Here is a 27,901-nt window from a genome sequence, read left to right as displayed (position 1 = left end):
GAACGGTGTGAAAACAACATTGTGGAGGAGTGAATACCGTTTTTATTCTACCATTATTCATTATAACATCATAGTAGGCTTTGCTAAGGTAAATTCATGTTGGCTTTTTTAAGACACATTAATCCCAAGTAGTTTTAAGAAACGCACTGTTTCTTTCTCCGTTTGTGGCACCCCCTGGATGGAAGGAACCCTTAGCATTTGCCTACTGTCTATGCCACGGGACGGCCCTGGTGTGAGAGATAAATTGGTGCCTGAACTGTGAAGCGTACACGATTTTAATCGACAAAGTACAGTTTTTAATGGCACACTCTGGCTGTCCTTTTCACCCAACAAATTACAAGGCCTGTCTGGCTGTTCTGAAAACGAAATTATGATGCAATTCTAATGATCTACGCATGAACTGCACAGACAAGTACACTGCATGACACTTTTACATGTCCACAACTTTATGCTGTAACTGTCAAAAACTTTGAAAAACATTGAGAGTGATTGAACATTGGAGGAATAATAAGCTAACCAGAGACTTGAATACTATCCTGCTGTTGTAACATATTACAACAGGATTATTAGGGAATAAGGAAGGTTGATATTACAAACAACCCGATATATAAACAACCCAAAAAGGTTTATCTTGCATTATATTTAAAATTTCATCTTTTATCCAAGTGTTCCTATATAGAATCTTTCAGGCAGCAGCTGGGCATGCGGGGTTGAGTAATAAGATGGTATGATATTTAAAGAGATGCTTCAGAGATCCATTTGCAGCTTCACCCCATCAAAGGACCTTGATGCAGTATAATGCTAATTGCATTATGCATTGGCAAAGAGTATCAACAATAACAAAATCAGTGACGATTGGTCCACGCTAGATGAAAGATGATAAGATATGCGTGCACTTCATGCAAAGCTCTTGACCAGCATCACTGAACCTCTGATTACAGACTGACAAAGAGCAACAGGCAATCTGTGCATGAGCAAGTTCTTCGTTCTTGAACCAACAAGCTCAAGACAAATGACAATGATTGCAGGGAAATTATTTGCTGATAAATAATTCTGAGGCAACATCTGCATTGAATGACCTGGGTTGCATCTCACGTGGCAGTCATAAATGCATACTTTTCACAAAAAAGTTGGTGGCAAGGTGACAGGAAGCCTCGTAATCCTTATCACAACTCAGCTCATCACTCATAGTATTCATTCTGAATAATTACTAGCATATATGCAGTTTTTTTAGATCTATCCTTTACATTATGTCCAAGTATTATGTGCTTACTATCAGCTTCAGTATTCATTAGTGGTCTGTAGGTTCATGTTTTTAACCATGCTTAGCAATTTTAAAACATTTGTATATGCTCTGTGTTCAACAAATGAAATGCCATGAAATGCAGTGTAATTCAGTTTTATTAGTCTCCCCCCACCAAGCACTTAGAAAGATCAAGAAACAGGGAGGCAAGGTGTCCCCAGTTAATATTTATGGGTGCATATGGTTCCTGCAGTTAGCACTCACTCACAAGGGCTCACCTAAGTACATGCTACAAGCATGAAATGAACTGCAAGCTTTAAAGAGTGTGACCGATTCATTTCACATAAGGCTAACCATTAACCGCCGGGGTGAACAATAATGCAAAGTGGATAAACTCACTCTTTCTGGATGTGACCTGAGTGAAGCTTCCTCGCATTGCTTTTCAGACAAAGCCATCTGTATCAAATGCAGCAAATATGCCTTCAGATGCGATGATGTGCCCATTACCTGGATGAAATGTTGAGGGACTGACACCTGTTCCAGATAGCATCCAAGCTTGCAGGTTTTATCCAAGTTCTTCGCCAAAATCCACTGTTTCACTACAGAAACCCGGGGTCTCTATTTTCCATCAAGTCATATATCAGAAAATCTAGCCTCCTGGCAAATGCACTGAAACACCTCTGTAAATTCCACAAATGACTCAGGTACAAACCGCCCTTGCACAGAACCCCCCTCGGTGTGATCAGACCAGCGATAATGTCTGCAACAAGGTGCACATGAGCGATCAGCGGTGCAAAACAGCATTTCATATGCAGACAACAAGAGAGTGCCCCCTTAAATTATAGCTTTTTTAAAGCCCACAACCATCACATCAATCACCTTTTCACGTCGACTAGATTTCTTTTATGTAACATTTGGTGTCAAATCTGTCATTTCAGATAAATTGCATTTTCCCCATGGCTAGGGGCGTATCATCCGAATTCTGTTTTTACCCACAAAAGAAAAAAGAAAAGTTACTCACCAGTGTCACCTACGAGTCGGGCTGCAGAAAAGTCTGTTTAGGTGGATTATTGCAACGTAAGCCAGCCAGTCTGAAGTAAGCAGCTCAAGAAAATAAACTTCATGTCCATCCAAGCGTAGGTTTGTCAAAAGCAGAGGGCAGTTGTCACTTCCTGTTTTCTTACCCTTTCCTGAGATTCGTAGGAAAAGGGGAGAAAAAATTAATCCTCATGTAGTCTCAGGATTTGTCTTATTGTTTGTTTGTTTTTTTTATGAAAATTGAAGAGGATGAGACCTTTTTCCCATTACATCACCGTCTTCGCTGTAACCTTCTCTGATTTGTTGCTCTGAGCTTGGTGGAATCAGGCCATGAACTCTGGCAGCAGAGCACATGTATCTGCAGCGAACCGAGGGAAGGAGCAGTCCACTGATACTTCTGACCGGCGTCAACTCAGGACCGATTCACATTCACGCCACAGTCCTCGGCATGGGACTTCCCTCAGACCCAGACAGATGACGAAGGAGAGGGGAAAATGAGAAGGGGCCGGAAAGAAAGATTAGGAGACGACATCCTTTTAAAAAAAAAAAAAAAAATCAAAATATCAAAATGCCAGAATTCCAGTGTCCCTCCCAAGACCACCCCTGCCTGGTTCTCGGCTGGTGTTGAAGGTGGAGGCACTGAGTGACGGGGATGTGGTCAGAGCCGCTGCATCCTCCCCGTTCAGCAGTGGTCTTTGCTCAAATAATGCCCGCTCTGTCACAGCATGCTGCTGCATCGCGTTTGACTCAGCCTCTCTCTCCCACCCCCCCACCCCTCTCCCACTCTCTCTCTCTCTCTCTCTCCCTCCCTCCCTCCACTGCTCCCTTGTTCTCTCTCGTTCAGTCACACGTGAGGAGACATAGGCAGGAGCCTGGAATACAAATAAATTGTTCGGTCTGCTTTCCTTAAAGACGCGATTGTGCGGCGGAGGTTGACATTTCGTGGAGCTGAACCGGACCGGCGCACCCATGCTGCTATCTTTGATCTCGCTCACCTGCGCCCGTGTTGTGAGCAGAAAGAGGGGCTGTTGAGGAGCCACATGAGATCCATCGGGGGGGGCGCTTTCCCTGCTGATGTGAGCAGCAGAAATGTGGTGTACTTGGTGGGGAGGGGGGCCCGCTGGGGTGCTCAGCACCCTGTTACGTCGGGATTTTTGGAACAGGTTAAAACTGGAGTGTGCTGGACCGTTCTGGCCAAGCTTCAAATGGAAGCCATATCTATATGCGCCTCGCGAGGAGGGCCCTTAGGCTATTTTGTTCAGATATGGGTTGGGGGGTGTCAAGGGTTGTCAGTCAGCGTGAAAGATTTACTGGCAGAGAAAATACTTTCTAAGAAATATATACTAAAAAAAATTCAGGAAAACTATTTTAACCAAGACAAATTTGCATGCTTATTATGGAAGAACAGATGTTGGCACACCACCGCATAGTGGAGTCACACACTTGTGGACATATAGGGCACCTACTGCTGCACCTGGCCAGCATCGAATTAGGCTCTGCAAATTAGGCTAAATAAATCCTGCACCTGCAAATACGCATATGATAAAATCGCTCGGGAAAGTAAACCGTCAAATGATTGGCCATCGCCGCAAAGTTGTTCTACAGCAAGTTTAATAGGAAGTCAAGTGGTGATGTAAAACGGATGTGTGTGTTGGTGTTATTTTGAGAGGTTTGAAGTGCACACTGGATTGGAACAAGATTTTTGGCAGAACAGGGGCTGCTTGGTTTTCAATTTAATTTATATATTTTATTTTTTGTGCGTTGTACAAAACTGCTGTAAAACAAGACCTATACAGGGCTATAAGGTATTTAATCATTAAAGTCAGTGTTAGAGAGGAGGTCGTGCCTGTTATGTATTTTTATATATACTGCAACAGAATTAGAAAAGCGCAAGACAGTTAACAGAACAATCAGCAGTTGAGTCCTCAAAGCTTCTGTACATGTCTGAAAATACGATATATTTATACCAGAACGAGATGACGTTAAGTGTTTTGCTTGCAAGCCAGAAAATTGTCACTAACAGAAATGTATTATTATATTGAGTCACCATTGGCTATGCCAGTGGTTCGTATACTACCACTCAAAAGCACCCTCATTACGACTGCCTTTAAACTACAGAACCAAATGAACCAGGGTAGCGACCGGAGATTTTGCTGCTAATATGAATGTAATTTATTTATGTCTGTCATAGACTGCATACATGACCATACCTCTATCTGTACTATATTAAAACCTTCACAGGGGGATGTCAGCTCTGCTGCAGTGAAACACAAAGGGAGTGCAGATATTATCCAACCTCAGATTCAATTACATTGATCTCATGGTTGAAGATTCTTATTCTGTTCATATTATTTATTACACTTTATCAGAGAAACACGAAACACTCTTACTACTAGTGATACCAGTGTTTGAGAAATAAAGATCTGTCCTTCAGGAGGGCGGCAGGTGAGGCCATACCACATCTGTCCACCAAATTTTATGAAAACCAAGACAGGCAGATCACACCATATGTAACCTCTTTGGCTGAGGTAACAGAAGCAAAACAGTAATAAATCTGAAATATTTTGCACCGATCTTGCAAAATTGCCATTTCTGTATGAATTTGTTGCAAGGCAGTCACACTGCACCACCCTATTATTATTTTTCATGAAGTCAAATGCATCGTTTTCTAGGCCAGATTAATGACTCGTTTGCATACCGCAGACACCTCTTTTGACTTATTGGGCCAGCTGCAGAGCCAAAAACCTTGATGAAGAGTTTTGCACAGAAGACCCTTGCAGGATTTCAGAGTAGTGGCAAAGGAGATTATCAATACATTCATACCAGAGGATTTGCATGCACTCGTCAAAAACAAACCACCACATATGTCAAACACACAGCTGCTAATGCAGAATAATTAAAAATGTCCATCTTTGTAATGTTATTTTTGCTAACATACAGTCAGGTCATAATTAAATACTGTATATAGAGCAGGTGCTTTACCTTCTCTTTATTGTCACCATGGTCTATTGCACCTTATTTGTTGTAAAAGCCCTTTCATTTAAAATTTTCATTAGTATCAGATATTTGAACTGGATAAGTATTCGGAGCATTCGCTTACATGGATCCACCAGGGGCATTTCCCACAAAGCATCGTTTATGCTCTGCTAACTTAATCAGAAAGCCATAATTACTCAATAAGAGACAAAGCAAGTGCAATTCTTTCCCTTTTCTTCCCCATGTTAGCCAGGTGCCTTGCGCAATCCTCTTATTCTAATGTCCTACTGTGTGGCCAATTGAATTATTTCTTTCTAAACTGACAAACTCAGCAGGAAGTAGGAGAATACTGTTCTTGTGGATGCTCTAAGGTTGGTCCCATTGGTGGGAAGCGGCAGTTTCACCTGCCAATAGATTCCAGTCAGAAGAGCTGTCTGCACAGGGTCCATAACCACAGAGTGCTGTCAGTTTGAATAGTTTTACTGTATATGATATAATGTCAGGGTTGGACAGGGTACGATGATGTATTACTAAACAGCCAAGATTTGCAATGCAAGCACCAGCATTGTCTATTTGTTTTAGAAATGTTTTAAGATGTGTCTAATGCACAAAGTTTCATCTCATGTCTCTCCATAGACCAAGAAATCATAGGGCAATCTGTTGTGTGCTTGGGAATAGGTTAACTGAAATGCACCCATGAGGTTTTAACATGTTTCGCTCCTTCTCGATTTACTGCTCAGGGATACATATCCCCAAAGCATAGTTGCTAACTACGTTAACAGCTTACATCATTGGAATTGGGCCACTGAATGGGACACTAAATTATCTTCTAGGCAAGCAGAACGTGCAGAGCAAAATTTCTATCTATTGACCATTTATACGTATTTATACTGATAAAACTCATTATTGTTTATATTTTCTTTACAGGTGTAAGATATATGACAAACATTTATAAACCAAAACATAAATAAAAATATACACCATACAATGCAATATTTATATCTGCTATGAATACAAGTATGAACAACAAACTATCAATTAGAAGTAAAAATAAATACACAAAGTACATAATTGCCTGGCTTTTCTGTAACCTAATTTCAAACAAGAGCATGGTGGTTCTGCATGAAAAGGCCTTTTGACCCAGGCAACATTTCTTTACATGTGGTGCACTTAACAGGCCAACATCCTGTGACCTAACTGACCGGGAAGGGTTGTTCATCTAGAAATTTTATAAATTATTCAAAACCTGACTGCAAGCTAGAGTGAGGAATAAATCCTCTGCCTTCTCTATTTTCTTCAAGTTTGTTCAACGAATCGGTGGAACATCCTGTGAGCTCAGCATACTATATCAACACTATATTTTTAATCAGCACTTCTACAGCAATTTAACGACAGTTTAGGAAGTTTATAACAGACAAGCAGCATCAAATTATTTTTTAGTAATGTACAGTATAAACTGAGCTCTCTACAGAAGGTACCAAATACCCTAATCAGAAGAATCAAATCAAGGCTTTCGGTTTTAATTTGAATTTCCCCTCCCCCTCAGTTATTGAAGTCGTTTAATAAATCATCCATCCAAGGCGAAACATAAATTATGCGTTCATTGCTAACCAGCATGCCATGTCCAGTCTTTGATTAATCTGCCTAATTTGGAGATAACTATTATCACCTGCTAAACTCGAGGCCATCAAATCAGCTCAGCTATGGCTTTTTTACGATTAATTTAACACTGGGCATTGAGAAATGAAGCCATAGAGTCATGAATAGTGATTGGATGTGTCTGAAATCCTATTTATAGAGCAGCTTTTGACTTTTATTTTTTCACATTTCTTAAGGTTCACCATGCTTTGGCCCTTGAACAATCAGTGTAATGTTGGCTGCTTCTCACCATGGCTACTGTAAATGTCTGTTTTATCATGTGGTTTCCTTTAGGCATCCACTTTACCACTTAAGTTCTTGTTGTCATATATTATTTATATTTGTGTGCTATGAAAGGAAAAAAAATGCAAACTGCTTTTCATCGTAGGTTATGGACAATGAAATAATGTGAGGTAGAATTTAGCACCACCCTTGGGACAATGTGCTAGAGGGTTTGTGGATATTTTTAGTGTACCTTTATGACATACAGTACAGGCCAAAAGTTTATACACACTTTCTCATTCAATGTGTTTTCTTTATTTTCATGACCATTGAATGAGAAGGTGTGTCCAAACTTTTGGCCTGTACTGTATGTCTTTATCTCAACAATTTCTTAATTAACTTTTCTTATTTTTTCTAATTGCAATTAAATTTAAAATAACTTAATTTTAATGACTTGTCTCTCATAATGATAAGCACATTAACACAGCCACTGGGGATACACCTGAGAGTCTATATCTTGGTGCTGATCCCAAGACCTCATAAATGGAGAGTTTTGCGTCAGGAAGGGCATATCACATATAACTTTTGCCAGGTCAATTGCATGGACAGCCTGGCGCCATCCACTGTGGTGACCCCTATTGAGAACAGCCGAAGGTGGTAAAAGATAAATTTAGCACCTTGTATTGCTGTATGCACGAATGCTGCTAAATATTTAAAGTCTGAATGATTGATTTAATCTGTAGCTATTATGTTGCAGATTTCTGCTCATGCACTCTTTAACCCTCCTGTTTTATTGCACTTTAACCTACAGTGGTCATCAGTAGTTCACAGATACCTATGTCATGATCCGTTCCGAAAGGGACCGGAGTTTCACTGTTGTCCTGTGTAAAAAGCTGCCCTTTTCGTTTCTGTTCACCGTCAGGTCAACTTTGAAGTTATGTTCCATGATCGCCAGTGTCACGGATGGCTCCCCTGTCTTGTGCGTCACCATTAAACCCTGGTTTCGTGACGGCTCGCGATTGCGTCCTTCCTCCCTCGTCTTCACTCACCTGCCTCGTCATGCCAGCATGGTTGTGACAACCTACAGATGGCGCGAGATTAAAGTTCTTTTCTGAGCCACTGCAGAAATATTTAGCTCATCTAAACGTATAAAGATAATGATTCATAGTTACTAGCCACTGTTTATGCATAAATCAGATAAATTCTATATTCCTTTTCTGCTTTCTACCACTGCCAAAGGTGTATTGCATTGGATATAACTATTTAATTATTGAACACTATAAAAAAAAATAGATTTTTGCTGTGGTCGGACACCTTATCACTTGCATTTCTGCATCAATCTTCAACACATCTATTCCCCAATCCATTCGAGCCTGTCTAACTCTGAAATTGGCCCCAGTTGGAGCTGGACACTGGCCTGGATCCAGTTCATGGTAAATTAAACCTTTGCTCGTTTATCCTGCTCCCTCCCACTCAGTTAATCTGCGATGTAAGGATAAACAAACTTCTGCTGGTCTAAAAAGAGCTTTAGAGGTGATTTTCTTTTAATTATGAGGGGTTATTTGCAGCTAAATATCAGTTGCTAATTGGAAGATTATGTGGGATTACAGGAAACTTTACGATTTGTAAATTAAAAGGGTTCAATCGCTGCATTTATTGATCTGAGCTTTCATTTTCTTGGTTTCATTGCCTAGATAACATGCTCATTTATTTATCGTTATTATTTTCTGCTTAGCTAGCGTGCTTTTAAGAACATTTTCAGTCCATGGACGTGCAGTATCAGCAACACCTGTAATTTCAGGTATGACTCATAGCCTCTGCCAGAGAAGAAGAAATAAAAGAGGGGGAAAGCACCTGCATGCGTAAATGCACCTAAACAACCCCTCCTGAGTGGGACTGTGCTGAGTCGTGATTAAGGAATTAGTATTCCTGGCATTCCAGTTAACTCATGCAACTCCTCCGCTGTTTTAATGCCACAGCTGGCAAAATAACTTCCTGACTGAAATATTAACATCCCCTCAGGGAGGAAAAAATATATATATTTTTAATAGTGGTCACTTGCATTCATTCATCAGTGGGAAAAATATGTTGTTATATGCTTTCTTAGTTTTTTTTTTTTTCCCACATTGTCATTATGGGGTGTTGTGTATAGAATTCAGCGGAAAAAATTAATTTAATCTATTTTGGAAAAACGCTGTAAGATAACAATATGTGGAAAAATGTATGTGCTGTGAATACATTCCAGACACACTGTACGTCCTTGAGAAATGTAAAGAAACACTGACATCAGTATCTGTCCTCAGACATCAAATGCTTGTTTTCAGCTGTGGTTAGTTCCACACATTGATAGGGGTCTGATGAATCAGTCATCTAAGGTTTTTTTTTCCCCCCTTATGATTCCCTCATCTTGTTACCATGACAGCTGAAGAGCTGGGGCTGTGCTTGTGCCCTTTCAAACAACAAATCTTAAGACAAGGTTTAAAACCCATGTATGTAACAGGTCAGTAATGACGAGATCTCTATGAAGTTGATCAAAAGTTGTTTAAACTATTATTTTCAAGTAATGAACATGCAGGCATTACTCTTAGTCAAATGATTATCTTACATGTTTTCAAAAACATCTGTAAAACTATTAACATTAATTGTGTAGCTGTACTGAACAGAAGCAAACCTTAAAAAATGAATTAAAGCTTATAAATAACAATACTCCACTTATTGCCTAATGGGAAAAACTACGTGAAAACAAGAGAAATGGAAAAGAACAAGGCAACGAAAGCATATTTTATGACTGCTTTTCTGACTAACGAACTCCCCATGAGGCGATGCATTTAAAGTGAAATTAACACACTCCACACACACTCCCAGTGCTGATTGAGAGTCCTGTTTGCCTGGTGTAGTGCAATAGATCACAATAGAGGATGGACCTTCAAAAATGGTTTCACGTTTTACTATGATTTTTAGACTTTAAGCTCATGCTATCAGTTGAGTGTGCAATATTTGCATTTATGATAGTATGCACCACATTGCTTATCATTTAATATTCCAGTACACCGTCTTTCTACTTGTCACACCAGACCCTCACTGCATTTATTTCCGCTCCTGCTGTCAGCAAGCTTAAAGCTATTGACTTATATTGCTTAGCTTTTATTCAAATTGATTTATCCTGTGACATATACATACACAGTATTGCAAAGATTACTTTAGAAATGTAATTTGTTAAAATTACAAGTTAACCTTATTTAAAATATAATAGTAGTGTAACTATTTCCATTTGTATGACAAATGCAATGAATTACTGTCACGGTGGACCCTGGAGTTCCAAGAGCTCTGATTGCAGGCCACGCCCACTTGATTCCATGCACCTGACGTCTTCCCTATTTCATCGCGTTTTTAGCAGCGTGCCAAGTTCCTGTATTCAACTGAGAACCTGACAAAGGGTTTTGTGCTCAGCAGCTTGTCGTATGTCTTGTCCTGGTCAAAGTCGGTGTGAGTCCGGGTTTTGCATTTAAAGTTTAAAGAGCTATTGTCTGAGTGGTGTCATTCTGGGGTTTTGTTACGCTGTTTCTTTTTGTGTTTCAGGTTTGGTGGTGTGAGGCATGATCCCTGTTTGAGCGCCGACCTTTCTTTCCCTCCTTCCCAAACCTGATTCATGTGTGTTGGTGTGTGTGGGGAATTTGCGTTATCTGCCAATAAAAGTTGTGATTATACTCCACGCCTGGGTCTTTCTCTTTTTTGCACCGTGACAATTGCATTTGATTTACTAAAGGTGTTGGAACCTGAGCTTATTTTAGCTTAATTTATTGGTGTCAGGGTTGTAACATGACTAGTTCGCATGTCTTGTAAGAATGTTCAACCTCTAAATCCCAGTAATTTAATATTTTCAACAAACGAGTGTGTTCCTTTCATTTATTGACATTAACGCAGTTTCTGTTGCAGGTAAATGCAACAGGACAACCAATCTGAAACATTCAGCTACCAGAAAATCTTTTTTTTTTTTTTTTTTTTTACACTGAATGGTGTAAGCACTGCTAAAATAAAAAAAAAGGAGCAAAACCATGTAAAGTGTTGCGTGGATACCGTGCACAGGCAAAGTGTTTGCGTATGTTATTACAATTATATATCTAAAAATATAGAAATTTGCAATCTTAAAAGCAGCATTTGAGGACAAAATTGAAAATTTGAATCTATCAACAGGCATGAAGAGTCTCTTGCTTCTCAGGTGGCTGTTCTGATTTTGAAAAGCCAATATCGCCTGAGGACATTATTTTCTGGATGTCTTGCACATAACATCTTACATTTCTCACATGAATCTTCAAGCCGAGGATCTGCATCCGGCCTTTTCTGACCTTCTCACTTGCAGCAGTGACACCAGCGGAATGGGGATGGGTTAAGAACTTCACAGGTAGGATGTTCAAAAAGACGTTCAACCAAAGCACAGCTGCAGGTGGCTCACATCCGTGCAGAGGCATTGATGACTGATGTGGATGAGAGTAAAATTCCCTGTTAGCTGTTAATTATGCCTGATGCGTTTCATTATTATTCAGGATGTGTTCCGTTCTGTTTTTTTAGGCATCTTCGCTTGTTTGGGGAGACATCAAACAACCTCCCTGTTAACACTGAACACTTTCACATACAAATCACATGCATCAGGCCTCCCCGCAGCAACAGTTACTTAGCAACGGTCATGCCTTGTCTGTGAAGTGTAATCACATCAGCCAAGGTGTGAATATAGGTAGAAGTGCTGCCTTTGTTAAAGGTGATGCTGTAAACACTGGACGGGAAGCAACACTTGTCAATCACCCAGATGCATGTAGAAAAAGTGTTTTGGTTGCACAGATAATCTCTGCGCTCTTAAAGGGGGAATTTGACATATTAGAGGTTATTATGGAGCTCTGTCAAAACTGTGGTTTACTGGTGCAAAACAGTGTTTATTGATGTAATTATCTTGAAAATTACCGCAAAAACTGAGGATGTAAACATCATATTACAAATGAAACATTTAGATTACATCATATCACTTATTTTATTTAGCTTGAACCATTTGCCACATAGTCACAAAATTAGGCTTTCATGTTTATTATGTAAAAAAGATGCTACAAGGTTTACCATATTTCTGTAGATCCATGTTTTATTTTTACTTCCTTTTAACTAACAAGGTCTGTGAATTGTGTGCAAAAACCTGCAAGCCTTGTACACAGCATTCTATGAAGACACTTGCATGTCCGGATGTTTTCAGGTCCTGTGATGGGACAAAAATGTATTTATTTTTTATTTAGAATCTATCTAATAAACAAATGTGTAAACATATTATTTTATTGATTTGTTGTCGTTTCTTTGACTTTATGGCACTTTGGCAGTTAATTTTTGTTTGTACATGATTTCCTTTTTTCCCCCTAAAAACTAAATATAAATACTGCCATAAAATGCAGATGTGCAAATACTGTCCCAGACTCATTTTATCTAGACCTAAATAAATGTTTTATTTCTTTCTTTTGCCTTCTTTACTAATTAGTTATTAGCACATGTGTGCATTTTATTTCCCCTTAAGTAGTTTATACATCATCTGTGCGCCTCTCTAACTTAATTACATCAGTAGTTTTAAGAGAACACAGAAAAATGCAAATGTGTCCCACAAACAGCCCCCAACCAGAGGCAGGAAATTAGGTCAGTGGGAATGCGTCACAGCTCCCCCATGTTGCACACTGCTTGCAGGTAGACCTTACTGAACATGTGCAAATGACTATGATAATCTGGTTGTTTAGAGACCATTATCAGTGTCCTAGAGCGGGTGATGGAGTTATGTATGTAAGATGAAATTTATTCCATGGCATAATTTGCATTCATTTTTGGGGGGTTTTTACTTACTACTTTCTTATTTATTTAGTATAACTTGTAAATCCCCAGAAAACGCAAGTTATTTTTCAAAGCTTCTGACCTGTTGGATAAAAAATTCAAGGGGCTGTAAGATCTTTTTTTTTACTTGTATTATTATTTTTTTATTATTTCAGCCCTGATTATGTGGAATGCTGTGTAAAATGTAAAAAAAAAAAACATGTTTATCAAAAAAGTAAAACAATACTACATTAGATAAAATGACTTCTGAAGGTGCTGAATGCAGGTCAGTAACATGATTGGTTATTTAAACACCATTTTCAAGAAGTAGAAGCAGAAGTAAGCATGGGCACGTTAAAGAGGTATGTTGCTGCCATCTTATTCTAAATGATCTAATATTTTGCAACAAAAAAAATCGTTTTTGTATTCTACTGTGAATAAATTGAGTTTATGCATTTTTTATTTGCATTTGAATTTTGATTTGTTTTTGTATTTTACCTAGGACTCTTAGGCTCTTAGGCTTTTAAAAAGAATTTTATGGACACTGCACCGCTTAACATTTTGTATTTATTTTGCGAACATGGACGTGGCGTTAAGCCAAAAGCATTTATGTGTATCTCCCTCTACATCAGTATGTAATACTGTGGCTTATAATAAGTGTTTGATCTGAGGACTGAGAACACCACGCTTTCACAAACTTTGTGGAACTGAAGTTGTTTAAAAGACAATGCACCACGATTTGACAAGAGCTCACAGCGAAGCAGCCTGGCCGCCAGATGAGTTGTGAGCTTCCTCGACCTCTGTGCTGCCCCTCAGGCGGGGCCTAAAGGATATACTTTGGTGGCTGCCTTGGACCCTGGGGTGGTTACATTGCAGAGGTTACCCAAACAGCAGATGGTTCCTGGGCCATCGGGGACCTGCACTGCATTAGAATACCAGTTGAGTTCTCTAAGTGCCATCTGCATTCTGCCGTGCCGATGATTCGCATCTACAGAGAGCAGAGCTTGTTTACTGCCTACAGAAGTAAACAGGGTGATTTCTGGTATGCCTCAGGTCTATGCCCAAAAGATTCTAATACAAAGGATGTGTTAGTGTAGGACTTTCAGAAACTTATTCCTCTTGAGATCTACTGAAAATCCCTGTCTAACATGTTTTTCAATTGTATTGCTAGACTGAACTAGCCAATGAACTGAATAGTGTGGGGACGCAATTCAATAGCTATCCATACTAGCCAAGACATCAAGCTGCATTGAGAATCCATGGCAGACCTGTGTGTTATTCCAACCAAACACTCCAAATTCCCTACAAGAGCTTGACAGTGCAGCAGCGTCAAGCTCTTTTGTTGTTATTAATGCCAATTTCGGGGAGCACTAGATACAAACTGAAACCAAGAGGCGTGCACAAACATACACTTTTGCAAAGTGCATTGAAATTAAACAATGAGCTGAACGGTCATATGATGTGCTTTCACGCACTGTGCAAAAAGGGAAAAAAATAAGATGAGTTCTCTCAATGAGAATGCCCTGAAGAAAACAGCCTTGTTTTCCTGTTCTGAAATTGGCTGGAGCGTTCTTACGTGAAAGTGCATCAGGCTTTCTGCAGAGTAATGACTCCCGATCCCATTGCTGTTTTATTTCTGACAGTGTTTTATTATAGAACAAGCACATTAAATGAGTAAAGAGCTATCTGACCAGCACATACTAATAGAAATATGAGATGTGATTTATTTGCTGACATTATATGTCCCTGAACCTGGTGTTCTTTTTGAAGACGCTGAATGAAAAGAAAAACAGATGGTCTCAACGTCAACTGAACTAAACACAATGTTCTTGAGGGCCTTAGGGGCCTTACTTACATGGAAGCTTCACAGATGCAGTTATGTCTGCATTTGTCACCTGAAATTTCTTAACCTTAGCTGAAGGGGGGCTGCTTCAAGAAAACAAAAGAAAGTTATCTTATTTGACCACTGTTCATCCCTATATTCTGTTCAAAGGCACACATATTTTAATCCAAATTATCCATTTGAGATCCTCATCAGGGAATGACAGTGGCGTTTGCTTGCAATTTGAAAGGTCATGTGATGCATAATGTGAAAAAGTATCAAAAACTACATCAGCGTGAATGGATAAAAAAATACAGTGACAAGAAATCAATACATTCACATTGCCAATTTGTATATAGATTAGAGGTGGCCATAGATTAATTTTCTTAATCTAGTTTAATCTCACAGAAATATTGAAATTAATTAATCTAGACTAATTTTGCTTACTCTAGATTAATCTAGATTATCTAGATTATCTAGATTAATCTACATTAATCTAGATTAAAATGGCTCATTTGAATTCTGCCGAAGGCATTCAGAATATGTGTGCTACCCAAATAATGACTAAAAGTAAGTCTTTGAGAACGGGTTTCTCAAGCCAGGTGGCGCATCAGACCAAGGGCGCATCTCCTGTTTCCAAAATGCATCACAAACTGCTTGAGAAAGCTGTTCTACTATGATAATTGGTGATGAAAATAAATTATGTTCAGTAAGATGTACTTGTGTTTACCAACTGTTTATTCAGTTAAATAGCTGCATCCATGTCACCATGTCACGTTTGATGTGGTAATTTCACAGATTGAAGACTCGTTCTCGCCCCCTACAGTGCAATTCGGCTAGGTATACATCCGCAATAAAATATAAAGGTGAAAGTCATCATAGTGTAGCGGTTCTTCTTCTGCGTTGTGTAACTTTTTGATTTCGTTTCTTGAACCACAAATGATGAGCTGACACCCAAGTGATTTTCTGTGCAAAGTGTATTCTGTACAAAAAGCAAGATCGTGTCAGAACATCGCGTCACACGCGTCTTTCTGCAACTCTCTCTACAATATACAGTATTAAAAGAACATAAAAAAATATTCACAAAATAACACACATGCAAAATATTTCTAATATGTACATAAATTAAAATGAAAGAAATAACTTTTTGCACTCAAACCCCACGCACCTCTCACAGCTCACGCCATGTGTCCAAGAGACCTGTACCAGGTCTCAGAAACAAAATAAAAGTCTTTAGGAAATAAGAAACTAAAAGACACAAGAAAGAAGAAATATACTTATAAATCTAGTGTAACCATTTAACTCCGGCACAATAGCTTGCATAGTATAGACCCAGCTCCCAACCCAACTTTGTGAATAGATTAACGGCGCTACTTTTTTTATCGCCAGATAACATTTACATTTACAGCATTTATCAGACGCCCTTATCCAGAGCGACTTACAATCAATAGTTACAGGGACAGTCCACCCCTGGAGCAACTTAGGGTTAAGTGTCTTGCTCAGGGACACAATGGTAGTAAGTAGGATTCGAACCCGGGTCTTCTGGTTCATAGGCGAGTGTGTTAACCACTAGGCTACTACCACGCAGATAAGAGTCTCACGTTAACGCAGCATGTTTTAATCGTGCGATAAGAGTCTCACGTTAACGCAGCACATTAACGCCTATAACGGCCCACCACTAATATAGATACAAATACAATCACATTTTTTATGAGTAAATTAGATTTAAATCTAGTTGCAGCACATTGAGAACTTTCACATGCTAATTATGTTCTAAATTACTTGAGGCTTTTGTGCAATGTGAAGTTGAAAAATGAATATGAAAATTTTAAGTGCTGTAAATGCTTATGATATAACATTTGTAGGTTAAATTTGTATTTCTGCAAAAAAAGTGTCATTTTTCTGTGTGGACATACAGTATGTTGCTCCCCCAAAGCCCAAATGACTGACAACCTGGAGCTCACAGCTATTCTCAACCCTCATCTTGGGCTCATTTTGAAAAGTAAAAATTGAAGACGACCACATCATCCATCATAGCAAAGGGAAAGAGAGATATCTGAGTGGGGTGAAGCTCCCAGGCTGGGCTCTGGCAGCAATGATGGATGATGGGAAGGTCTGGCCTTTTCAGAAAAAGGTGCTGGGGGTACTCTTTCCAGCCATGAGTTCTAAATCAACCTCAGCCACCCTCTGTCTCTATTACATGATCAGTATATACAGTATATTTTAAACTCAAAGGTGCTAACATCGTGTTCTGTCCAAATGGATGGGGCAAACATGTAAGATACAAACGTCCAGATCTTGCATCAGACAGTACATAACTGCTGTCTGGAATTTGAGTATGGCTCTATGCGAAAGTATGTTAGAATTTTAAAAGGTTGCTCTTCAAACTATCTTAGACATAGGACAATATCAAGACCTAACAAAGTAATAATCATGACAAACAATAATTTGTTGCTAATTATTGTAATTATTAAAAAAAAAAAAAGTGTGGAGTACATCATTATGTGTCTACGTGCTATGGACTTCTGCACTTTTGAGCTGCCTGAATACAAAATAATGGTTTTGAACTTGTTACAGGATGTCACAAAAATTGTCGTCAGAATTAATCCATCACCCAATGAAGGCATCTTGATCGCTGACTTGAGAACTATCTTTGCATAGTTGCATAATATACTTTTGTCACGTTGGCTGGACATGGCGGGGAAGGAGGATGCATACGCACAACGTCACGAGACAGGGGATTTATTACAATAACACACGACAGGGGAACCTCACTCAACAATAACCCAACGGGGAAAAGCCACAAACAGGGCAGCTTTATACAGGCAGATACAGGTGAAAACCATCAGGAACATAATAACACAGGACAAACATGTCCAAACTCCAGATCCGGAGTTGTGTCTACTGGACTGGATCCTGACAACTTTGTAGAAGGGGTTGGATGAACAGTAATGCAGCAGAAGCCATGCAAACCTGCTTCATTGAATAATGTTTATATATAAAAAAGGCTGTTGAACCTGGGAAACTGAGTTAATGTGTGGAACAAGCGTATCATATGTCATCTTCAATTTTGTATTTGATTATGTTAAACGGTCCCTAACTGCTCTCAGTCTGTGGATGGGAAGTGAATGATCCTTACTTCATTTGGTTTTGCTCTGGGTGCTCCACATTCGCACAGTTCAGACAGAGAGAGTGGCATGCAAAATTGTGAGCTTTCTTTCTTGAAATGTTTGTCATTGTGATTAGTTAAGGTGAACTGATTATCAAAAGGCTGAGATGACTAACATTATATTCATTTGAGCAATTAGTGTTGAATTAGGTGGTTGAGGACCTATAGGAAATTTTATGTAATTTCACTGCTGAAAAACAGATTTCAGTACATATGTCAGGGTCTGGAGCAAAATCTACATTTTTTGATATATTTATATACCACTAATATCTAAACTATGCTTGGAGCTATCAAAGTTGCTGCTGTTCAAATGGTAAGAAACACTTGTTCTGTGCAAGCGAGAACCGGCTCTTAGGTTACTGTCACCACAGGACAACTTGAACAGATGAATAAAACACACTGCTCAGAAACGGGGGCGATGAATATTCATGCCCTCGTGTGCTCTAACAACCAAACCGGAATGCCTTTTCCATGTCACCAGACATGCGCTTGCTTCCTTTTGTTCGCTAACCGTATTTGCCTGATTGCTTTTCACTTTGTGAATAGGTTGTTTGGAAAGACCCTGGCAAGCAGTTGAAGGCATGTTTAATCCTCTGGTGGGGAGAGGATGGAGAACAATGCAGGAGATACTGTATATTGTGTCATCAGCATTCACCAATAATTTGCCATTGTGCTTGTTCCCGAAATATTTTTAACTGTAATCCCATAAGATTTGGTCAAAGAGGCAAACAGTGACTTTATTTCCATCTCACATTCATTCAGCCATCCTTTAAAGGTATTGCAGTATGCAGAGCTTCGACACATACAATACAGAGAAAATGCTTAGAACAGAAAAATACCCTGGTTTTTGAGGCATATGATAACATGCTATTCTTCAGTACACTTCTTAGATGACAAGGACTGAGTCGAAAAAGACTTCTGCAGTTACATTTTCAGTAAAAATGGAAAAAATACAGATAAAAGGTGCAGGGGATCTCTAGTCCATTCCAGCTTTAGCACGATAAGAATGAGTCTTTTGTCTGGCTTGCTATGTTTAGAACAAAAACCAAAGGAATTAACAAAACCCTCCAGTATGATATTCTCAAGTAAATTCTATCAGTAGCGTAGGCCACTTCATACGCTGTGCATTGAGAGAAAGAGAAAAAACAAACAGTAAAAGGGTCCGCTGCATTCTCCTTGAGTAGAAACTGCATTTTGGATTGCGTGTCAATGGCTGCACATAAGACTTTTACCTTAAACTTTGATCTAGCTGCTCACACATTTTCACTCGGTGACACGCCACTTAAACATGGACTTTCTGAAACCCTTAATTAGCACGAAGAGCCTTAATGTGGCTCAGTGTACCAAAAGGCAACTCCTAGACTAACAATTTCCTCCAACACTTAACTTGTCACAAGCACTATCTGCTGTCAAGAAATGGCCAAAAGTAAAACATTATATTTATGTTTTTACTGTCCTTCGAGACCCATTATAAGAAAATGACCTGACCTTCAGTCCCTAATGCTTTGGCTTTCATTGCCTGTGTGAATTGTTTGGCTAATAGAGATGAAATCTTTTGCAGTAGGCCACGCTGACATCAAATTTTAAAAAGTGATTGTTTTTGTCATTGTTATACACTGCACAGCACACTGTGCACACAACAAAATGTGTTCTCTACATTTAACCCAACACCCTAAGTGAGCAGTGGGCAGCCATGTGAGCTGTGAGAAGCGGGTGCCCGGGGAGACGTGTGCGGAGACCTTTGGCAGTTCAGGATTTTGAACCCTAAACCCTTTTTTTTTTTTGCTCTGTTCCCCTGTTATTTTCTTCATTTTTTCTTTGATTAATCAAAGCCTGAGACAAGGAGAGGGGGAGGAAACACTCAGCCCCCTTTTACCCATTTTACTTACTGTAGCAACGACCTGAAGGACCAGGTTCTTCTGATAGCAAATGATTTCTTCCATCCCCACCTTCAAGGTTATCAGAACGGCACACAAGCCCACAGCACCACATGACTTCTGTTTGGCCGAGCATTGTGTGAGCGGAATGAAAGAGATGCTATCTGGTCCATCACTGGATCACCGGGTGCGTGCTCATAATGTACCTGTCAAGCCTCCAGTATGGCGGCTGCAGTTTGACTATACTGTATTATCCCTGATATATGTTGCGATACACATAAATAAAAGCTGGCAAACAGGCAGTTTTGTCAAATTTTTTGCGAATTTCCACTCTTCAGGACACTTTAGTGTGGTCTTATTCTGAATGGTACTAAAATAAAAAAATAAAAAATTGTCTTCTATGTTGGCTTTTTACTCTAGAAGGAACAGACATTTGGTAGTATTTATAGTAAACTAGATTTGGTTAACCCTTTAGAGCCAATAACTCTTGATTCCAATTTGATACTTTTTGATAAAAATACACTTTGTTTTAAAGGTTAAGGTTTCAAAAGTGTTCTCATTTTGTCCTTTAAAATAATATTAAATTGATCATAAAGAACTGTTATTGAAAGAAATATCTGCATCGATGTAGAAAGGCCCATTATTGGCAAGAAATAGTATTGAGTTCTAATGGAATGCTGTGTTCACTAAGGCAAATGTGTCATTTTAAAAGGTTAACTGATTAGAACCACTAGTACCTGGTGGATCAGCTAATGTTTGTTCAGTTGTTTTTAATTTTGTGAGCCAGAGGACTTAAAGGCACATTAAAAAACAAAAAAGTGCACTGGCTAGATCAAATCTCAGATCCAACAGGAACTTTTGTTGTTTCCTTGTCCTCACATGGTAACCTAAGGTACCTAAGGTACACCCAGTACCTAAGGGTGCAAAATGTTAAAAAACATTAATCGTTAGCTGCGGCACAACAGTATCATGTTTGCCATGGCACAACAGTATTCTCTACCTGGCAGAAGTGGAGCCATGAAACTGTAACAGCTCAAAAATGTCCTCACAGGCCTAATGGAACCAGGCAGATGGTGTTGGCAAATGGGCAGGGAACAGTTGGGCCTAATTAACCTTTCTTTTTGGGGGAGTCATTAATGTCAATATATAGACGTCACCAGAGCAGAAAACAGAGGAAGCAGGTCAAATGTAGTAATGATGACATATCAAAACAAGGATGAAGGTGTGAGTATATTATAATGGTGTCGAAGTGTCAAGGCAGTAGCCATTTTCATAAACAGGACTGGCGGATTGATTGATTTTTTATTTTTTTTTTTGTCTGTTGGAAGTCATGAGTACCATTTTGTTTTGAATGCAAATTTTAAGTTCCTGGTTGTGTTGTAGTATGAAACCTTGGATTTTTATTTTGTACTCGTTCTCAGCACAGTAGTGGCACAATGCCAAACAACAATTACAAAAAATATATACATAAGCAGAGCAATTTGCCTTTTGGGGCTTGTTTTGGCCTGAAAGAATGAAAGCAACCTTCCCTTTGGGCCATCATGCATAAAATGTGCCTTTTGTTGTTTCTGTTCAATACAACTGAGCCCTAAAACAAGTCTGCAACTTTCATACGTATATAGAATATATGCAATGTGTACAAGAGCATCCAGGCTCCCCTATTTCTCCTAAATCCAATTAAGGAGACACCGGTCTGTTGTGTGTCTGTGATTATCTCTGCAGATGATAAATGAACATATGTATCCGTTAATTCACACATTGCCTCTTGCTCTGGATTTTGAGAAAAGAGCATGGAAAAAGATAAAGGACTGGATGGGAATGGCTGAGTATATTCAGGGAAAAAAATGGATGCAGGACCAGCTGCAACAGCCATCCACTGAAGTCAAACTTCTAATGACTCGGCAGAAAAAATAAAAATTAAAAAAGGTGGCTAGCAGGCACAAAATATATCCACCATTTAGCGCGCTGTCACGTAACTCAACATAATTAGTCTGGTTGGGTTTCATTTTGTGTTTAGGGTGTGGTGGTGTGATGAATGAACTCTCATTTAAACTCAATTTATATCTGTGACATTTCTGAACAGCCTTTCTTGCAAAGTCTAGTGAAAATTGAAAAGGTACAGAAATCAGGCACATCGTTTTGATTCATGTTCAATATGTTTCAGGTTTCACGTGCCACAGACACACACACACACACACAAAGAAAAGAAAATGCTGAGGTAATTACACTAAATAGTTAATTTTCTCCTTTTCTGACATGATGGATAGTCATGCCAAGTCTTTACATGGTAAAAGAGGGTGGCAGCTGTTTAGAGCCTCCATTCCTTCTCATAAGTCATTAACAAAGCTTCATTAGGATCCTCCCAGACACCTGCACAAGCAGGTGCGATGCCATGACCTGTATCTGGCATGCACAGGTCAGCTCCTCCGAAAAGGCCTTCTGATATCTACATCTTAAGCAGCTGGCATCCATATTGGCTTCTATACATTTGACAAGTATTATGTGGAGATATAGCGATAAAGCCATTGCGGAATTTTGTGACCTGTTGACCTGTCTGTTAGATCAGATTAGGTTGTAAAACCAAGCAGAATAGAGTAAAAAAACTCTCTCTACACACAAAAGCACTGTATTCAAACCACTTCAACATGATGTTACCTGGCAGAAAGAGGCATGGCACAATAGAGGTTAAAAGGATGAACAGTTTCTAATGTATTAACCCCAGTAGATTATTATTGCAGTTACATGTAAAAAAGGTACCAATGTTACAGAGAAAACCAAAATGAAAGATAGGAGGAAAAGATAGGAAAAGACAGAACAGCCTGAACCAAGCTTCAGAGACATCACCTGATCCAGGAGAAAAATGGGAGGAGGGAAAAGACTCAAAAGCCGGAAGGTCGTGTTTCGATGGAAAGGCAGCTGGGAAAAAAGTGCCCGTTACCACACGTGAACATGCTTTATAGATTTGACTCACAGGAAGCTGTCACAGACCAATCAGAATTTCTTGTTTCTTTCGTCACGCCCTCAGAGTCTCAAAGAGAGTAGGTGGTCCCGACGTCCGGCGCCTCGCACCTTTGGCTCGGGGGAGAGCCGCCAATTGCTGCAATGCAGTCAGACCAAGACATGTAAAACGGAGGTGTTGAATGTCCATGCACAACAAAAGCGCAGAAACGTCATGGCTCTGCGACGTCCCATCTTACAGACGGCCGCTATGCAAAACAAAAGCACAGAAAGGCCATGGCCCTATGACGTCCCATCTTACAAGGTCATTACCCAGTTCAACATGCTTCATCATGAGGACTGAACACAAAAATGTAATAGACCTGATATAAAAACACTAAATAACACACTTAGATCTTATTAAAGGTAGTTTAGTAAATATGAAGATTGAGATGATATTGACCTTTTTAGGTCAAATTGTTCAAAATCATACAACTGGTAACAAAGTCAATCAAAAGTCAGAACTCATGTAATGTGGTCCATTTGAAATTCACCAAAATCACTCTGTGAAAGAAGGGAGACCCCTTGAATATGAATCTCAATGGAGACACATGGCATCACAAGGTCTGCAGCAGAAGTCCACTTTGTTCCACAAACTTTGTCCAGAACAAACGGTGGTATTTTGTCAACATCCACCTGGATGAGCGACCCAAGGCTTTCAAGAAGAACAATTTTCACACGGACTCACTTGCTACCAAAATGCATCTCATCCACAGACAGCAAGATTTACCATCTGCTAGAAGAGCTGCACTCCTTTATTTAATCTCTTTAATTCATCAAATCCAAACCTGAATCACTGGCCAATTGCTTGAGAACAGTTTGTGTCTCATCCTCTCTAGCGCAATTATTAACTTTAAACCCTGTTTGTATAAATTAGGGCATTTTTCTTCTATTTTAATGATGGAAATGATTTATTTAATGGACAAAAAAATTACTACTGTAATTCAACCATCCAGATGCCCAAAGCATTTTAGATTAATGAAAACTAAGTACGTATGAGTTCAGAAAGCTGGCCATATGGTCATTGTAATTAAAAACATTGGCCATGCTGCATGAAATACTTTAGTTTCATCCAAGATTTTTCAAGGTTTCCTAAGTTTAAGAGTTTGTAAGATGGAAAATGCCAGGTCCATGGCATTTTATGCTTTATCTTTAATGAAGACCCCCCGCTTGTATCTTTATCAAGCAGCGGCCTCCCCCAAACAATCAAGAGGTTTCACCAGGGTGCGAAAAGACCAGCAAATGGCCTGAGGTGCCATGACGGAAAGTCTGGTTGGGGTTGGATGACATCTATATTCCTTGGACAAGGCAGAAACATCAAAGGACAACCTGACTGGTCTGTAACAACCTTTTTGGGAAATGCAGAGTATTAGGGGCAGTGGTGGCCTAACGTCCCCCGTAATCAGAAGGTCGCCAAGGTGCCACTGAGGTATAAACCTGAAGCTGTTCGTTCTTGTAACTTCTATTGTGCCATGCCTCTGTATTTCCAGGTAACATCAGACAAGTTTCAATTCAGTGTTTTTTAAAGGTTTAATAAAGGCTCTGGTTCTGAGCATGTTATTATTTAATAAACTGCAATCTGCTTCTGTTCATCTAGCGTCATGCCAAGTCTTCTGAAGATAGTGGAGTGGAAAGCTTAAGCTTTTTTTGGGGGTGGTTTTCTTAGTGCAGTTCTGCATACATAGAAATCAATTCTTTCTTTCTGACACAGTCACCCATAGCAGCCAGACAAACAGGGCAATAGTGGAAAAATACAGTCCCTGGATGGCGGTGACCTTGAAAAAAAGGAAATCAACCTGACATATCTGTTGATCTTATTTATTGACCCTCTTCCTGACCTCCATGAGACAAACAAGTTAGTGTAGAGTACTTGATCTGAGACCAGTGATTTGTCAAAAGCATCATTTGAAAGAGAGAGGGACAAAAGGGAGAGAAAACTCATAAAATAGTGATAAAATATTGTAGTCAACATTGTCCATCTGTCTACTTCCACGGCATAAAGATGCAGAAAGAAAATAAGGGCAAGACGGTGGAGGGGTGCAGTGATCTTGAAAAAGAACAGGCTCTGGAGTTCCAAGTAAATGTGGCCTAGCATTTAACCTCAGAAACAAAGAGCAAATGCGAATACATAATGCTAATAAATGTCATTAAAATTCACAGAGTGCTGCTTCTGCTTAAGTGCTTTCTTGGCAGATCTCGTCCTCAATGAATCACATCAATGCCACGGTGTGTATGTGTACATGTTGTGGGTGGGTGTGTTTTTGCCTTTGTAAAAGTGCTGTAGGATCATTTCATTTAATTGCACATTGTGTTGCTCTGATTAAAGAAACAAGCTTTGTTGTAATTGTGCGGTTTTCATAGGCTGAGTGGAGATAATGTTAGCTAGTCTCACACTTAAGTAATTACAGACCTGTACATGTCCATTTTGAAATGTCATTAGCAATTGTATACAGTGTATACACTGCAATAGATGTATAAATTAACCATAATCTGGATACATTACTATGGCTTTTTTGTTATTGCAACTATGCAACAATATGGAGGACCCAAGAACCTTTCCAGTTGACTTCAAATGACATCCAAGCCAAAAGGCAGGGATGGCGCGACGTTCAATCCAGCCACAACAGGAACGGCTGGAAAGGTGTGGGGAAGTGATCTGATTTTGACTGTACAGGCCCACCGAAGAACGTTCATCATGCTAACAGCAAACTTGAAAGAAATGGCCTTTTAGGCATATAAGCAGTGCATTAGATTTGAATGCAGGCAGCCAGGGCCTGTTTATGGCAATAGCAGGAACAATGTCCAAAGTACATTGTTCAGGCATTCTCCTTTCACCTCAGCTTATGGCTTATGGTCATACTCGACTCACTCATGATTAGCCAATATAGCACAAATATTCACATTTGCAAGTGGCTTTAGTCTGATAACTTATATACTGATAAACCTCGATCCTAAAGCTTCACGTGGCAATCACATTTTTAAATATACAGCCTACTTTAACTATATATTCATGGCATTGCAGTACCGCTTCAGGATAATAGCTGAAGTTAATATTTCATTCACTTATTCTTTAATGTGTTGGTCACTGTGACGGTCTTAATGGTCCATCATTAGTAGTGGTGATAGAGTGATTGTTAGCAAGGAACCGGCATTAGCTTCAGGTTGATGAGGTGTGATAGATAAGGGCAGAAACTGTCGCATTTATTGAGTTTAATTGAGTTTGAAGAGACTCTGCCATTCTGGAATGAACAAGGGCAGAAAATATGACCGCAGGATTCGCGGGGGTCTTTTAAATGAAACTTTACTGTTAATAATAAATTGTGCCAATTCTTACCACTAATGAAGCCGCTCAGATGACATGCGTGTCCGCCCTCTCCATCTGACTAATGATTTAAGGCAGCCCTGCTAGTTTTTATCATGTTTCAAGGCTCCCTCGCTGACAAGATATGGCATTGAAATGACATCATGATTCATGCATGTAAAGTTGAATAGTCATTACACTGACCTAGGATCAAGAAATACGATACAAAGAGTAGTGATGCGGCAAATATGTTCATTTAAAATTAAAAGTATATAAAATTAGCGAATTATTATTGTTTTTGTTATTTAAGGTTGTGGTTTGAAACCGAAATTGTAACTCGGTGGTACTACAGCCCTCAGTCCACAACCTCAGTGTTTCTCTGTTCTATGTGCCCAATCCACTATCCACCTTGGCACCTTTTGTGAGCTTTTTTTCCACAGGGATTCATCCACGGTGGTGGTTTTGGCTGTTGCGCCGTGTTTATTTGGCGTTTCGATTTTTGGAAATAAAGACACCGTGATGTTGAGCGATCGCGCCTCTGACCACTCGTTCCCAGCACTGGTGACAGAACCTGATCCATCATTTCACACACACTGTGTCCACGGTGCAACACTGCTGTAAACAGAGCTTACTCACCAGTAGCCATTCATTAGAGGTCTACCACTGCAGTCAGTAAACAGGTAGGCCGTCGATCAGGCTGCCCAGAGCAATATATGCAGTCCAGTAGCACAAGAAACACAAAAGGCAAACATATAAACCAACCAAACATGGAGATCTGACCACACAGTCAAGACTTGGCACAGAGGGAAAGAAAGGTTAAATGTTCACACTTGCAGTAACAGAGACTTACAAAAGCAACGAATTACAGATGTCATTTAATCGCTAACAGACCAACTGTAGTGTTTTGCAGTAGAGATTTTGAAATACTGGTGCGCCGACAAGCCGGCTTTATATTTTGCAATAGGAGTACCTGGACCCTCAAGAAACCAATTTTTCATGGCACAAAAGATGGACTTGGAGGGAAGACTTGGCGTCCAGTGCCTTAATATTCATCAGCAGGGGTATGTGATCTGAGCAGTGTTTTATCCTGTTTTGGTGTTGCATCTAGATTATCGGTCTTTCATGGTTTTAAATGTCTGAAAATTTCCAGTCACATTAAATTTTAATGATTTATTTTAGCAATTAGGTTCTCTTTGTGAGAGCTCCTTAAACGATGCTAGAAGTCCACGTCGTGGATTCTTGCATGTGTGCTTTGCTGATGAACCCCCGAATAAATACGCAGGGGTGTAAAGACAAACACTAACCAAGATAAGAGGCATTACCAGCACAAGGCAAGAAGAAATTCAAGGCAAGGCATAGCTGAGTGTCTGAAAGTATCAGAAACGAGGACGTGGGGTGCACTAGGGGCTCTAGTGACCCTAAGTTGCTCCAGGGGGACTGTCCCTGTAACTACTGATTGTAAGTCGCTCTGGATAAGGGCTTCTGATAAATGCTGTAAATGTAAATGTGGCTGGCGTGGAGTGTTTGGAACGATGGGCTGGGGCCTTGCAGTAGCTTGAGATGGCGAGCGTGTGCGGCTGCATTCAGGTGGGAGCCTCTGGGTTTTTCTGTGGCAAAAGGAGGTTGTGGGGCGTGCAGAGTTGAGGGGGCACCAATCTCAGAGTAGTTGAACAGGAAGGCAGTTGGCTGTGATCAGGCTCTTTCCGAGTTGGCAGGTCCTTCCGAGTCGAGGTCAACCTGGCGCCCTCTGGTGGCCCGGCGGGTGAGTGGCAGCTGTGACAGAAAG

General features: G+C 39.7%; 1 protein-coding gene across 1 annotated transcript in view; it reads right to left on the bottom strand.

Moving 5' to 3' along the window:
- The window catches only part of lrrc4ca (leucine rich repeat containing 4C, genome duplicate a), a 142,594-nt gene extending 139,627 nt beyond the window's left edge, over nucleotides 1-2,967 (bottom strand). The window contains exon 1 of the mRNA XM_028959060.1: nucleotides 2,265-2,967. The gene's annotated coding sequence lies outside the window, so the exon portion shown is untranslated. The remainder of the gene's footprint in view (nucleotides 1-2,264) is intronic.
- Nucleotides 2,968-27,901: the final 24,934 nt, after the last annotated feature.

The sequence above is a fragment of the Denticeps clupeoides genome, chromosome 17 (genome assembly GCF_900700375.1).
Source record: "Denticeps clupeoides chromosome 17, fDenClu1.1, whole genome shotgun sequence".
NCBI lineage: Eukaryota > Metazoa > Chordata > Actinopteri > Clupeiformes > Denticipitidae > Denticeps > Denticeps clupeoides.
Note: the sequence above shows the minus strand (reverse complement) of the source record. Positions and strands in the feature narration are given on the sequence as shown.